The sequence below is a fragment of the Gossypium hirsutum genome, chromosome D03 (genome assembly GCF_007990345.1).
Source record: "Gossypium hirsutum isolate 1008001.06 chromosome D03, Gossypium_hirsutum_v2.1, whole genome shotgun sequence".
Taxonomy (NCBI): Eukaryota; Viridiplantae; Streptophyta; class Magnoliopsida; order Malvales; family Malvaceae; genus Gossypium; species Gossypium hirsutum.
In genome coordinates this window covers 45,446,289-45,458,920 of record NC_053439.1, presented here as the reverse complement: position 1 = coordinate 45,458,920, position 12,632 = coordinate 45,446,289, and the positions used below count along the sequence as shown (strand labels likewise).

Genomic DNA, 12,632 nt, shown 5'->3' with positions numbered 1-12,632 from the left:
TTGGCGCTCGAATTAAACATGAAGTTGCTTTTATAGATCATATTAAAGATAAAAGGATTGGAATGAATACTCCATCAAAGTCTTGTAAGAATAAAATAGTGCAGATTAGCTAATATCACAAAGGTTGAAAGGATCTCGGTTGTTCCATTAGCTACGACTTTTGTTAATGACATAGCACCTTATCACATCCTTTAATGAACTTGATAATTGAGTAAGGGAGAGTGCATTATTATTGCTACAATAGGGATAAAGCTAATAAGTTTTATGTTTGTTATGTCTCTTATTTGATTGCAGATTGAGACTTTAACATGATAGTGCTTGGAACTAACATGATGGTGTTTACAGCTCTTGTTGATGAATTGATAATTTGTTTAAAGCACTATGATAGGAGTATTTATGTGTCTCTTCTCCTTTTGGAGTTTTGTCAATATAGGGAGAAAGAGTATTCATTTAAGGGGAGGTAGACTTCTTGGTACGATGCTTGGTATGGTGCTTGTTAGGGGGAGTCTTGTTATAATTATTTCTATTTTAAATTGTGTAATGTTATATTTGCTTGTTTAAATATTTTTTTCTCGGTTGATTCAGTTATTGTGTTGTTATGAAATTATTTTGCTACTACAGTGATTTTGTAAAAATACCAAAGGGGAGCTTGTTGATGCATAGTGTCATGGACTAATTGTTCTTTGACCCAAAATGACACCATGACTAATTGTAAACATGGTTAACCTTTTGCTTATCCTTTTACCGATAGACTATCTTAGTTCCCTTTAACGCCTCATAACAAAGGCCTTTTAATTAGCATGGCCTCACTAGGCTATTCACATCCAATTGGAATACTCAAGGGAGGACACCCATTCTTGTCATACATTTATCACTCATGCCCACAAGAGGTCTCAAGCATCGATCTAGGTTGAAGATCTTAAGCACCGACCATCATGATCCAAGTTACAAGGTCTATTTGATTAGGGCTTAGAGGAACCTAACACTCTATGCATGTTTGTCGTGTTGGAAAAATTCGATTTAGAAAAACAAGTTTGTTGCACTATGGAAATTTAAAAATTTTCTAAAACCGAGCCTTTGTATTTTTTATAGCCATAAACCTTACCAAATTAGTACATGTGTTTTCAAATAAGTGATTTGGTTATTTCTCAACTTTCAACCAATACGATCTTCTTCGCTATTCTCTAACCCTCGGTGTGCTTAAAGAGTGAGTTATGATCACATGAACCAGTCACACAATGAAAACTATTAATTTTTCGATAGGGAAAATTAGTTCTCTCAATGTGCTAGAAACTTAACTTGAGTACTCATGAAAAATAGAATTTACTTAGGAAATAAAATTCACTATAATTCAACAGAGTAACTATGCTTAGGATGGTATATTTTGTTTTAGCCCAAAGCCCCTATTTATAGGAAAAATCACAAGAGTTCTACTTGAATAAGAAGAGATAAAATAATATTTCAATAGAAAACACATATCCCTACTAGGACTATATAGGGTGGTGGTGGCATCCTTTCTCTAAGAACCAAATTGATATGTCGTGGCACACCCTATAGTTGGGAGGTTTAAAGGAAACTGTCTGCTACGTCGTGACTCTCTAGGGAGATATCACAAAACTGACTCTGTTTCAACTAAAAACTTCTAACTTTAAGGATGTTTCAGTTTAGAGATGAACCTACATCAAATAAAAGTCAAAATCTATACTAGGTGATTAGTTATATATACAATAATTTATAAAAGATAAGCAGCATTTCAACTAATTTTTAAGTTTTACTGTCGGATTCATCCTACAGTGTCACCAATTCACCGATGAAGGATTTTACTGTTCTATCAGTATTGGTCTATCTTCCTTCATGCCATTCCACCTGTGCCCGTTTGTCTCTTTCCTTAAACTTGTTTATTTTTTCTGCATGCATAAAAGGAAGTGTGGTTCTTGACTCGGGGACGTTAGAAATAAATAATTTTTTACATTGCTCCCCTAACTTCCTCCTATCTTTCTCGCTCGATTGATGAACATATTTAAACGTTTCTATCTCACCATTGATTTTCAAACTTAATTCATTTTTCTCTAAATCAATGGTAGATCTAGAAGTAGCCAGGAAGGGTAATCCTAATAAGATTAGTATCTCACGATCTTCTTCAAAATCAAATAGCACAAATTCTATGGGGATAATAAAACTTCGTACTTTGACTAAAACGTCTTCCAATACCCCTTTTAGACGTACCAAAGACTTGTCAGCCAACTATAATGTTATTTGAGTAGTTTTCAAATCCCTTAACCCGAGTTTTTCAAAAATTGACAGATGAATTAAATTAATACTATCTCCTAGATCGCATAGAGCTCTATTAAAATGAACACTTCCTATCTCTATGAGAATAGTAAAACCTTCTGGGTCTTTCAATTTTTGAGGTACATGTCTTGAAATAATCACGCTACAAGAAGCATTTAAAGTAACTTATTCTTCTACCTTAATTTTGTTACGCCTAGCCATTATTTCCTTTCAAAACTTAGTGTATTTCTGAACATTTTCAATTAAATCAATTAAAGGTAGGCTAAAATTTAATGTTTTTAATAGGTTTAGAAAACTTACAAATTCGTCCTCATCCCGCTCTTATTTTTCTTCTACTTTTGAAAGGAATGAGATTTTTGTACTGACAGAATCTTTAGTTATTTCATTCCCTGTCTCTCTTGTTGGTTTGATTACCTCCTCTAATTCTGGCTCATCTTCCACTTCTAGGGGTACTTCTTGAAGTTCATCATTATTCTCCGCAATTGTCTCTAGAGTAGTGGTTTTTGGGCTACTCAGTACCTTGCCCGATCGGAGTTCAATTGCTTTCACAGGCTTCTTACATTCTCTCTGTGGATTATCTTCTGTGTCGCTGGGAATATCTGTGCCAAGTTTTCGTTTGATGTCACCCATCACACTCATCAATTGGCTCATTTGATCCTCAAATTTAGTCAATGTTCTTGTTGAATTGATGCATTCAAACTGCACCTGTTTGACATCAGTTCTCATCGACTACATTTCTTCTGTAATTTTGTCCAGCCGTTGACCACATGCAGTATGGTCACTAGGGTTGGCCCTAACTTGAGGTTTGTACAAATAAGAAATTTGATAATTAGTGTTTTTAACTTAATTTAAATTATTACCTACTCCTTGGTTTCCCCCATAATCTCCAGCCGAGATTATATGTATTCGAATAAGGTTTTCAACCCCTATTCTCGATATAATTTACATCCTTAACTGGGTTGTTGATATTGTAGAAAAGTTGTTTGTCTCTTTCATGCATAGACGGTGTAGAAGCCGATTCGATATGGTTGAGTCTATCCACTAACTGTTGATACTTATCATCCTCTTGGATAGCTTTTACCGTAACGGGTTTTTGACCATATGTGAATTGTTCAATTGGCCACTGGATAATCTACGCATCCTCATATGTTTTGTTCATAAGGGTCCTCTTGCTACTCCGTGTAATCCAGATCGTGCATTTGCATCCGACCCATTATAAAATACCTGCAGTGGCATCCACTTAGGAAATCCATGGTGCGGGCATTTTTGAATTAACATTTTAAACCATTCCCATGCCTCATAGAAAATTTCTCCCTCCATCTGTCTAAAAACAACAAGCTCTCTTCTTAGTTGCAGTGCTTTGTTGATTAGTAAAAAGTTCTGTAAGAACTTTCCAACGAGTTCATCCTATGTTGTGATAGACCTAGGTACCTACAAGTCTAACCAAGAAAAAACATTATCAATAAAGGAGAAAGGGAACAACTGAAGATGAATAGCATCATCAGTGACCCCATTATACTTAAAAGTATAACAGAGTTCATTAGGGTCTTCTGTCGTAGTGCCCCTAAACTATAGATTGCTCTGGATCATTTGAATCATAACCGATTTTATCTTGAAATTATTAGTTGTAATTGTTGACCTTGCTATACTTCTTGAACCATGTCTAGACTTGGTAAGCCATAATCCCTTAAAGTCCTTTCGCTCCGAGCCATATGAATGTTTGTAGGAAGCTGTGGTGCTAGTGGGTTTCCTAGGGTGTTATCGTCAGCATCGCAAAACAGTGGATTTTCACGGGGTACGTTACCTATAACTAGTGGTGGTGGATCTTACATCTGCTGCTACTGTTGCTGACGGTGATTTCTTCGGATCTCTCGAGACCTATGGCTACTACAATAGGTGTGCCCCTACTACGTGTCATACACTAAATCCAGAAAGAGGAGATTAGTAACAATAAATGGAATAAAATCATATCTATAACCTAAAATTTCTTAATTATCTCTTTAAAGTGTAAAAAATTAAAATTAACTTACCGGCGTTACCTCCCTGGCAACGACACCAACAACTTGACTGCCTCTGAATGTGCTAACATCTAGAGTGTGAATACTGCATAAAAAAATATAGAATTACGAGGCAGTATCTGCAAGTAGACTGGTCTAGATGTAATATAGTTTTACAACAGAGTGTGTGAGTACTCAAAGGATCGTGCCCAATGGAGGCAGTTACTAGATCGATTCTAACCTAAGCACTAAAAGATCTAATTAATACTTTAAGTTCAGTTATAGTACAAAGGATATAAATAAAATATTTTTGGGGATTTTATAATAACAAAACTAAATCAAAATAAAATGATAAAATTCAAGAGACTAAAAAGGAAGAATAAATCAAATCTGATTATGGGTGATTAACTCGCTTCGGTATTCTCCATCAGCTATTCGTTTCGGGTTCTTCGTCAATCAACTAGTCGTTACCCTAGCAAGATCTTCCGATCTTCCACTAACATAATGAGTTAGCAAGAACTATTTATTTTTCACATCACAGTCTAGACTGGTTTGGGGTTAAGGTGTTCACGGATGGGCAATACCAATTTTGGGTTAATTCCCACCTCATAGCCTGGAGTTGTCAAGCCTAGGGTTTGTTTCACATTTTCACTTTCCCAACAACTGATCTACTGAGTAACCCTACAAAATAGTTAACAAATCATACCTCCACTCGCTAACCCCCCATAGAAGGATTAGTTCTTCATAGTGTTCATAAATAATATATAATCAATGTAAAGAGAACATATGCTAATTAAATTGACAAGATATAGTAAATGAAATAGCGTAATTGTATTGATATTAAATCTAAATTTGTAGAGTTAAATGATTCCACAATCTAGATCTCTTGAAAGAAAACAATGAACAAATAAACTAAACGCTAGAAACCTAAGAAAGAAAACGAAACTAAATCCAAAGAAAGAAACTAGGTTGATGAAAAAGTGTCTTTAACATGTTGCAAAGGAGCCTATTTACTTTACAAACTAGTCTTTTTCCATATCTAAGCTTCGAATCTAACCAAGTAACAATAAAAGCTTCAAGAATACATTAATGGTAACTTTTATAAACTTTAATATCTTTGTGAAATAGTCCCTGGGCTAGCTAAATCAAGCTCTCGAGATCTCAAAAAAGTAAAAATTATAAGAAACGGGCTTGAAATCACTTACCAATTGAAGAACTGAATTTGAAATGAATGGAACCCTAGGTTTTATTCAAATTCGGCCAAGAGAAATAAATAAAGAAGATGACACACTTTGGCTTTTATACTTTAATTATCATTTAATTAATCCTAATTAATTAAACTAATTTAGTTTAATGCTAAACTTGATTAATAAAGCTTTAGTGGAATTATACTTAATTTTCCACTATGCAACATTACTTAATGGTCCAATTGCCTAATTGGTCCTTTGAACTTTAGAAAAACATATAGCGATTAAGTTTTATGATTTAGTCATTGTACCTTAATTAACTATCCGTTCAATAAAATTACCAGATCAAAAATCAATATAACTCTAATATTCACTCGTAAATGTTAAATAATAATATTTACTGACTCGATCATCAAAATTTGGGATTTTGAAACCATCATTTTTAACACCACTGATAGTCAGGCTATTATATTTTCTTTGCTCATTTTTAGGGTTTTACATTTTTCTTCTTCTTCCATAGCTGTAGGGTTAATTTTTCTACTTTTTTCTGGTTCTTGTTAATTTTTCTGCATTTTCTTATTCTTGTCATTTTTTAAGTTTATTAATTTAGTTACTACTGTAACTAGGGTGTATTTGCACTTTTAGTAGTTCTCTTTTACTTGTAATGACATTTCACTCTTTTGCTTAATGTTATTTCAATTTCCTTTAGTTTAATCTATTAAAAACTTAAACTTTAATGTTTCTTGTTCATCATTTTGCTGCTGAATATTCATTTTTACTTTTCCTTTAAGTTTCAAGTTAAAAATCCCAAATTTTATTTTCTTGTTAAGTTTCATGTTGATGGTTACCATGTTTTCTTCTTTTATGTTTGTTAGCTTAGTTTTATCATGAGGAACTAAACCTTAATAGGGTTGGTTGATAGAGATGTGCGTAAACTAATTTTTCAATGAGGGACTAAATTACAATAAAGTGGACTAAATTGAATAAACCTAAAAACTTAGGATTGGCACCCCTAATGGAAAATCTAAACAAGTGAGACCGAGAGTTAATCTTGTTGATGATCTATTCGTTAGTCCCGAATTAGCCGATGAGATCGAGAGATAAACCGAACTAATTTGTCTAACTTGATAAAATTGAGATCAAGAGGTAAAATGGAGTCATTTTAGAAGTTTAAGCAATTTAGGTCCCTAATTTGAGAGTTGGTGAACCACATTGAAATCAATCAACCACCATTTGCCATTTATTTGTTAATTTTGTTACTTTGCATGCTTTATGATTTAGTCCTTTTGTAGTTAGTTCATAAATTAGTGTAATTATCATTGACTTCATGGTTTGCCACACTATAGTGTTCAACGATTAGTTGGTTTGACTCTTTATTTTGCATGCTTGTAGCTAGAATTGGCTCAATCATCGACTCATTTGGGTTCAATCCTCGGAGTACTTCGTGCCCCATTGTACTATTATATTACAACTAACCTGCCACACTTTCAAATACCGTACATAGTATTTGATTGATTGTTATTATTTGTGTTGATTTCCCTCATGGTCTGCGCGGACGACAAGGGAGCAATCTTGGTTCAAATGCAATCAGTATAAGGTTGTTTGAGCTAGTGAAGGGACTGATTGGACATATATAATTAGAGTTCAAATATTGTGTAATTAAGTTTCAACTTTTCGTCTATTAATTACAACATTATTTAGTTATGGAGTCAATCTACTAAAAGTAGTAACTGAACTCTCCCTTATTATGTACCATTATGAAAACAACTTATTTTTATACTTGTCCAATGACCTTACCATATATGTGTTACCCTTATTGGATATCCTTAATCTCATTAAAAGGAGGTTGGCGGTGGAAATTTCTTATAAATACCTCTCCTTTCACTGTCACAAAAAATGTTCTCTCTTATGCCAAAAATATGCTAAAAACACTTTAAGAGGGCTCTTTACACGACTACCCTACCTCCATAATGTGAATAGTCGCCCTCTCTCCTGTATCATTTTTCCCTCAACACAATTGAACATATGAAAAGAGATTTCAGAGTTTGTAATTGAGACCATTGCCATGCTAACTTTTTTTGTTGTTTATTTAATTTCTTCTTATTCTTCAATTGAACAAAATTGAAGCACCAATAATCTCATTCAAATTCTTCTAAACTCATGCAGACTTGAAGAAAGTAAATTGAATAAAACAAATATAGTTTCTATAGTTGGGTTACCTACTTTGATGCTAAATAATATATGGGTTCATCTTCAAATAAGTAAAAAAAAAACACTAATAATCACATAACCAGTAGTGTGTTTATATTCTGGTCACCCAACTCCATTTTTTTATTTAGCTACTAATCGACATTTGATATTTTTATCACTCCTCCATTAAATCATTAAGGGAATGTTGACCTAATCTTTTCATCAATTTAGATTCTATTAATAAATTTAGCTTTACAATGTTTATAGATTCTATTAATTTGGTCCTAATTCTAAAAATTTAACCCTTAACTTTACACATTCTATCAATTTAATCATGATCCTAAAAAAATTCATAAAATTTCAAAAATTCAAAAAAAAAACTTTAAAAATATAAAATTACTAAAAAAATCATTTTTCTATAAAAATACATAAAATTTTTATAAAAATATAAAAATATGCCACTGGGAAGGTCTTTGAACTTTCATATCAATCCAAACCAAAGTCTAATATCTTTGAACTTTCAACAAATGATGTTTTTTTGGTATTCTTGAACTTGTGAATTCTTGGATATAAATGGGATCCAATTGAAAACTTGAACACTAGATAAATAAATATATAACCCTAATTAGAGTTTGGCGTAATCACTCTCTCTAAATCTACACCACCTTGTAAAACTACTAGATCTCAAATTATAATTGCTAGATGACATTGCAATTATAATCTCTTACCAAACTTAAAAAGGAACCCAAAAGAAATATAACTTATTTGAACACAAAGAAAAATTACTCAAAAAAATCTCCCTAATTTCAGCAGAGTAATCCCAAGGTTGAAAAAGTCTAAAGTGGTTGGCCATTTTATGAATTTATAGAGGGGAAAATATGTAAGAGTTTAATTTTAGTTTAAAGTTTGAAAACAATGAAATTGGAGGAGTCTGATCCCATAGGGACTCTGGGGGGGCCGACGGCTTACATAAGGGAAGTAACCTTTAAGATGCCTCATTTTTCAAATTTGGGCTAGTGTTGCCGATTATTGAATTGGCCCAATGCATTGCACTATCCTCTCTTGAATTGGAACAAAATGCAAGTTCAATCATTAAGTAGGTCGTCCAATTAATTTTTACCCAACTGAGCTTGTATCGACAAAAAAAAAACAATTAATTAAGCCTTCATTGAAAATTTTCACCCAACTAAGCCTTTATTAGAAAAAAAAAGGTAATTAAACTTCCACATAATTGATGGCATGACAAACCGCGACATAAGATATGACACAGGTATCAAAAAAATTTTCTATTAAAAAATTATTAAAATTATTAAAATGATAAAAAAACTAAAAAAACTAATTTACATTATTCAATAATCGCCTACTTGTGTCACAGAGCTATACTTTTAGTCTTGCAATCCGTGCGGCCTTAGGCGATTCATTTGCTTCAAATGCACCTAAGTCAGCCTAATTCTCGCAAAGTGAGGATTCTCATAGAATTCCTCTAAGGCACCAAAATTATAGCAGAAGTAAACTCATAATGGAAGAAAGCACAAAATATCAAAATAGCCATATAAAAGCAATGCATGCTTAGTTTTTTAGTAAATGCTCTGAATTTAGTATTCACTACTAAAGAATGGAATACAATGGATGATTACAATTGAGGGGAGGCTCTTTATTAATAGTTGAGCTCCCCCAAAACTAACGGTATAGATCGAATTAAATCGACCGACGAGATCAAAGCATATCTACAATTATGGGATTTACATAATCTCCTAGATTACAAAATCAAATCTTATAAGATTACATATCTTCTAAGATTACTTTCCCTATTTACCAAGGTAGCTCTAATTTCTCATAATTTCCTTATTGGGTCACCAAGGCTTCAAGTAGATAGGCTCCATCACTTGTTCTTCGAATCAATCCAGCTTTCGTGGGTCAAATGAGCCCTATTTAATATGTAGACCTCCATAGGACACTCTTTGTGTTTTGGTCATGGGTTTTGAACTGCAGCCAATGACATTCTCCCTCACCCATTCTCACAACGCCCTCGTTGTGTCCACAGAATTGCACTGGTTTGATTCACCTCGAAATTTTCTCGACACCTTGGCCTTTTCCATACTAATCTCACTATTGGGTTATCTCGCCCCTTAAACCTTTGCCTCAGCTTCTGTCGTCTCCTAACTCAAATTGTTTCACTTGCCCCAATTTTGACTTACCTCGATCGGGGTCTCCTTGATCCTCACAAATAGGCTTTGGCACACCCACTTTGAACATCGGGTTAACCTTGAGTATTCCCACCAACTCTAGTTTGTAAGCCCTTTGGCTTACCCGCTTGAGAACTTTAAAAAGGCCCTTGTATCTTTGCAAAGCCAACGGTAATTAAAAATGAAAAACTCTACCAAAGTGATTAAGATATACCCCGCTTATAGCATTTACTCGTCTCAACTGTCCAATTTGCATCACCACTTTGCCCCCAAAATTTGATGCATAATTCACCTCTCTCATACGTGGTACCTCCACTGATAGCTCGACAGGCTTCATATTGGTTTTATGCCCCACTAGCATTTCTAAAGGGGCTTCCTTAGTAGTTTAACCTACCGAGTCAATATTCCTCCCATACGAAACATCATCAGCTAGCTAGATTGCCAAGAATACATTGGTCCCAACTTTTATATCTCGACTCATCAACACAATGCATCGTAGTTCTCGAGGATCTAATATACGCATGTAATCGAAAAAATGAGCCAAAACAACATTAATTCAGTCAAGTAAGTTGAAGCCAAGCACAAAATCATAATCATCTTAATGAATTACCTCAAAATCCTCGATGCCCTTCCACTGACTGATTTGTAGCTTAACTCCTTGTGCTACTCCCACAGCTGAGACCTCTTTGGAATTCACCATATTGATTATCTTGGTCGATTTACTAACCAAAACACCAAGTTTACCCACGAATTTCTCTGATATGAACAAGTTTGATGCTCTCGTTTCAACAAGAGCACTCTTTCTCTGGCCTATGATGTTGATGTCCACAAACATCAACCCTACCTGCTCGTAATCCCTCTTTTCAAGAACTAGTATTATTGACCCAAGCTTCGATAGCCTATCCTGTAACACCCTAGGCAAATCCCACATTCGCAAAACATGAGAGAAACATGGGCTATATAAAGGGGTAGTAACACTTAAGTGGTAAGCTCCCAAGAACAAAGTCGTGAGGGCCATGTGTGTCCAAAACAGATAATATATTACTAGGCTGGGTATTGGCTATGACATTTATTGGTATCAAAGCCACTCGTCGTGCCTTTTGAGTTATGGTGGGGGCAAACCTCAATGAGGACGTTGAGTCCTTAAGGGGGTGAATGTAACACTCTAGGCAAATCCCACTTGATATGAGCATGGGTATGACTTTTAGGACCAAATGTGAAGGTTCCATTACTCAGAGATGCGTTGTAAGTAATTATGGGGCCGATTCTGAGGCCAAAGGCTAGGACATAAAGTGGCGCTCAATGTTCTCATACAAGTCATTTGGGCTAAGTTGGAACAATCCCCATTACATTTTAGACCTAACATGGAACATCAGCCTTGCAACATTTTATTTGTTGCTTAATAAGTCTTTCTTATTCACAATTTTAAATAAAGCTTATTTACATTTTAAATAAAGAATTTGTGGTTTTTCTATTTTGTTTCTTTATTTATTTTGTTTCAATATTTTAGTTGCACTCGTAATATTTTAGTTTATGCATATGGATGATTGAGTTGTGAAATGAGTTCTATTTATATTGTATTACAGATACCTTTGTTGACCATACATCTTCTATGAAAACCTTTCATCTCCATATCAGAATTTAAAGATTCAAGCATTCATGGATGAATTTAATGGAGGGAAGACTTAAGGATTCAAGCATTCATTGGACAGACTTAACGAAAGGAATTCTAAAAGGTTCACATCCATACATCTTAAATGACCATTCAGTTAACCAATGTCCTTTTAATTGCCACCATTCAAGATGGGAGCTAAACATGACCTTTAGAGGAATTCTAACAGCATCATATTTCTGGAAACAAGTGACATTTCGGCAACCTCATGACCTTTGGAGAGATTCTATTTACAATTCATTTAAGCACAACAAGCTACCTTTTAGTCACCCCCATGCATATTCATTTCCACCTTCCAAAAAGGGGGTTGAATGTGAAATTTAAGCTTCTTCCTTATTTATTAAGTTTACATGTACGATTAGGAAGTTATGTGACTTTTCATGAACTACATGCATTCATGCACAATTAAGACATTAAAATTCATGGACATATGACTATTCATATACCTAGAATAGTTTATAAATAGCTACTCATTTTTTAATTTGAAGATTGATGAATTTTTATACAATTTTTTAGATTTCTCTTGAGTTCTTAAGAACATTCAAACTGAAGTTATCAAGGTTTTTGTCCTGTTGCGTTCTTCTTTTACTTTTTATACCTTTCAATTCTTGTGTCCTTTAAAAACAACTGGTTGGGGCCTGTTAAAAACTATTTCTTGTTTTCAATTATTTTTCTTATAGAAAATAAGCCACGTTCCAATAATGTTGGTTCTTTTCTTGTACAATTCATTGATTCTAAGATTCCTATCCTATTTCTTTAGTTATCAAGTACCTGTTTAGAAATGATTGGGCATTGGAGTGACTTTTAATTTTAAATCAAGGTAAAAGAAATAAACATAAACATGGAAAATAAGGTAGCCATGAAAGTAAAGCTTGAGAAAAATATAAAAGTTAAGATTTTTATGTAATAAAACTTAAATAGCATGCAACCAAAAGCATTTAACAAAGAAATATAAGGCAAGAAACATAAAAGGAACAAGCTTTAACAGAACGAAAGCAAAATAAACTGAAATACATTAAACTAAAGCTTCAAGAGTCTTGAAAGTAAGGTACATGGACGGGAAATGTAAATAAATCTGAGCTACAGTGTTAACTAATTTAACTAACAC

General features: G+C 33.8%; 1 non-coding gene across 1 annotated transcript; it reads left to right on the top strand.

Annotated features, from left to right (window-relative positions):
• Positions 1-3,538: 3,538 nt before the first annotated feature.
• LOC121215637 (small nucleolar RNA R71) lies at positions 3,539-3,645 on the top strand. The gene has a single exon (XR_005911612.1). It is a non-coding gene; the product is annotated as a small nucleolar RNA R71 (small nucleolar RNA).
• Positions 3,646-12,632: the final 8,987 nt, after the last annotated feature.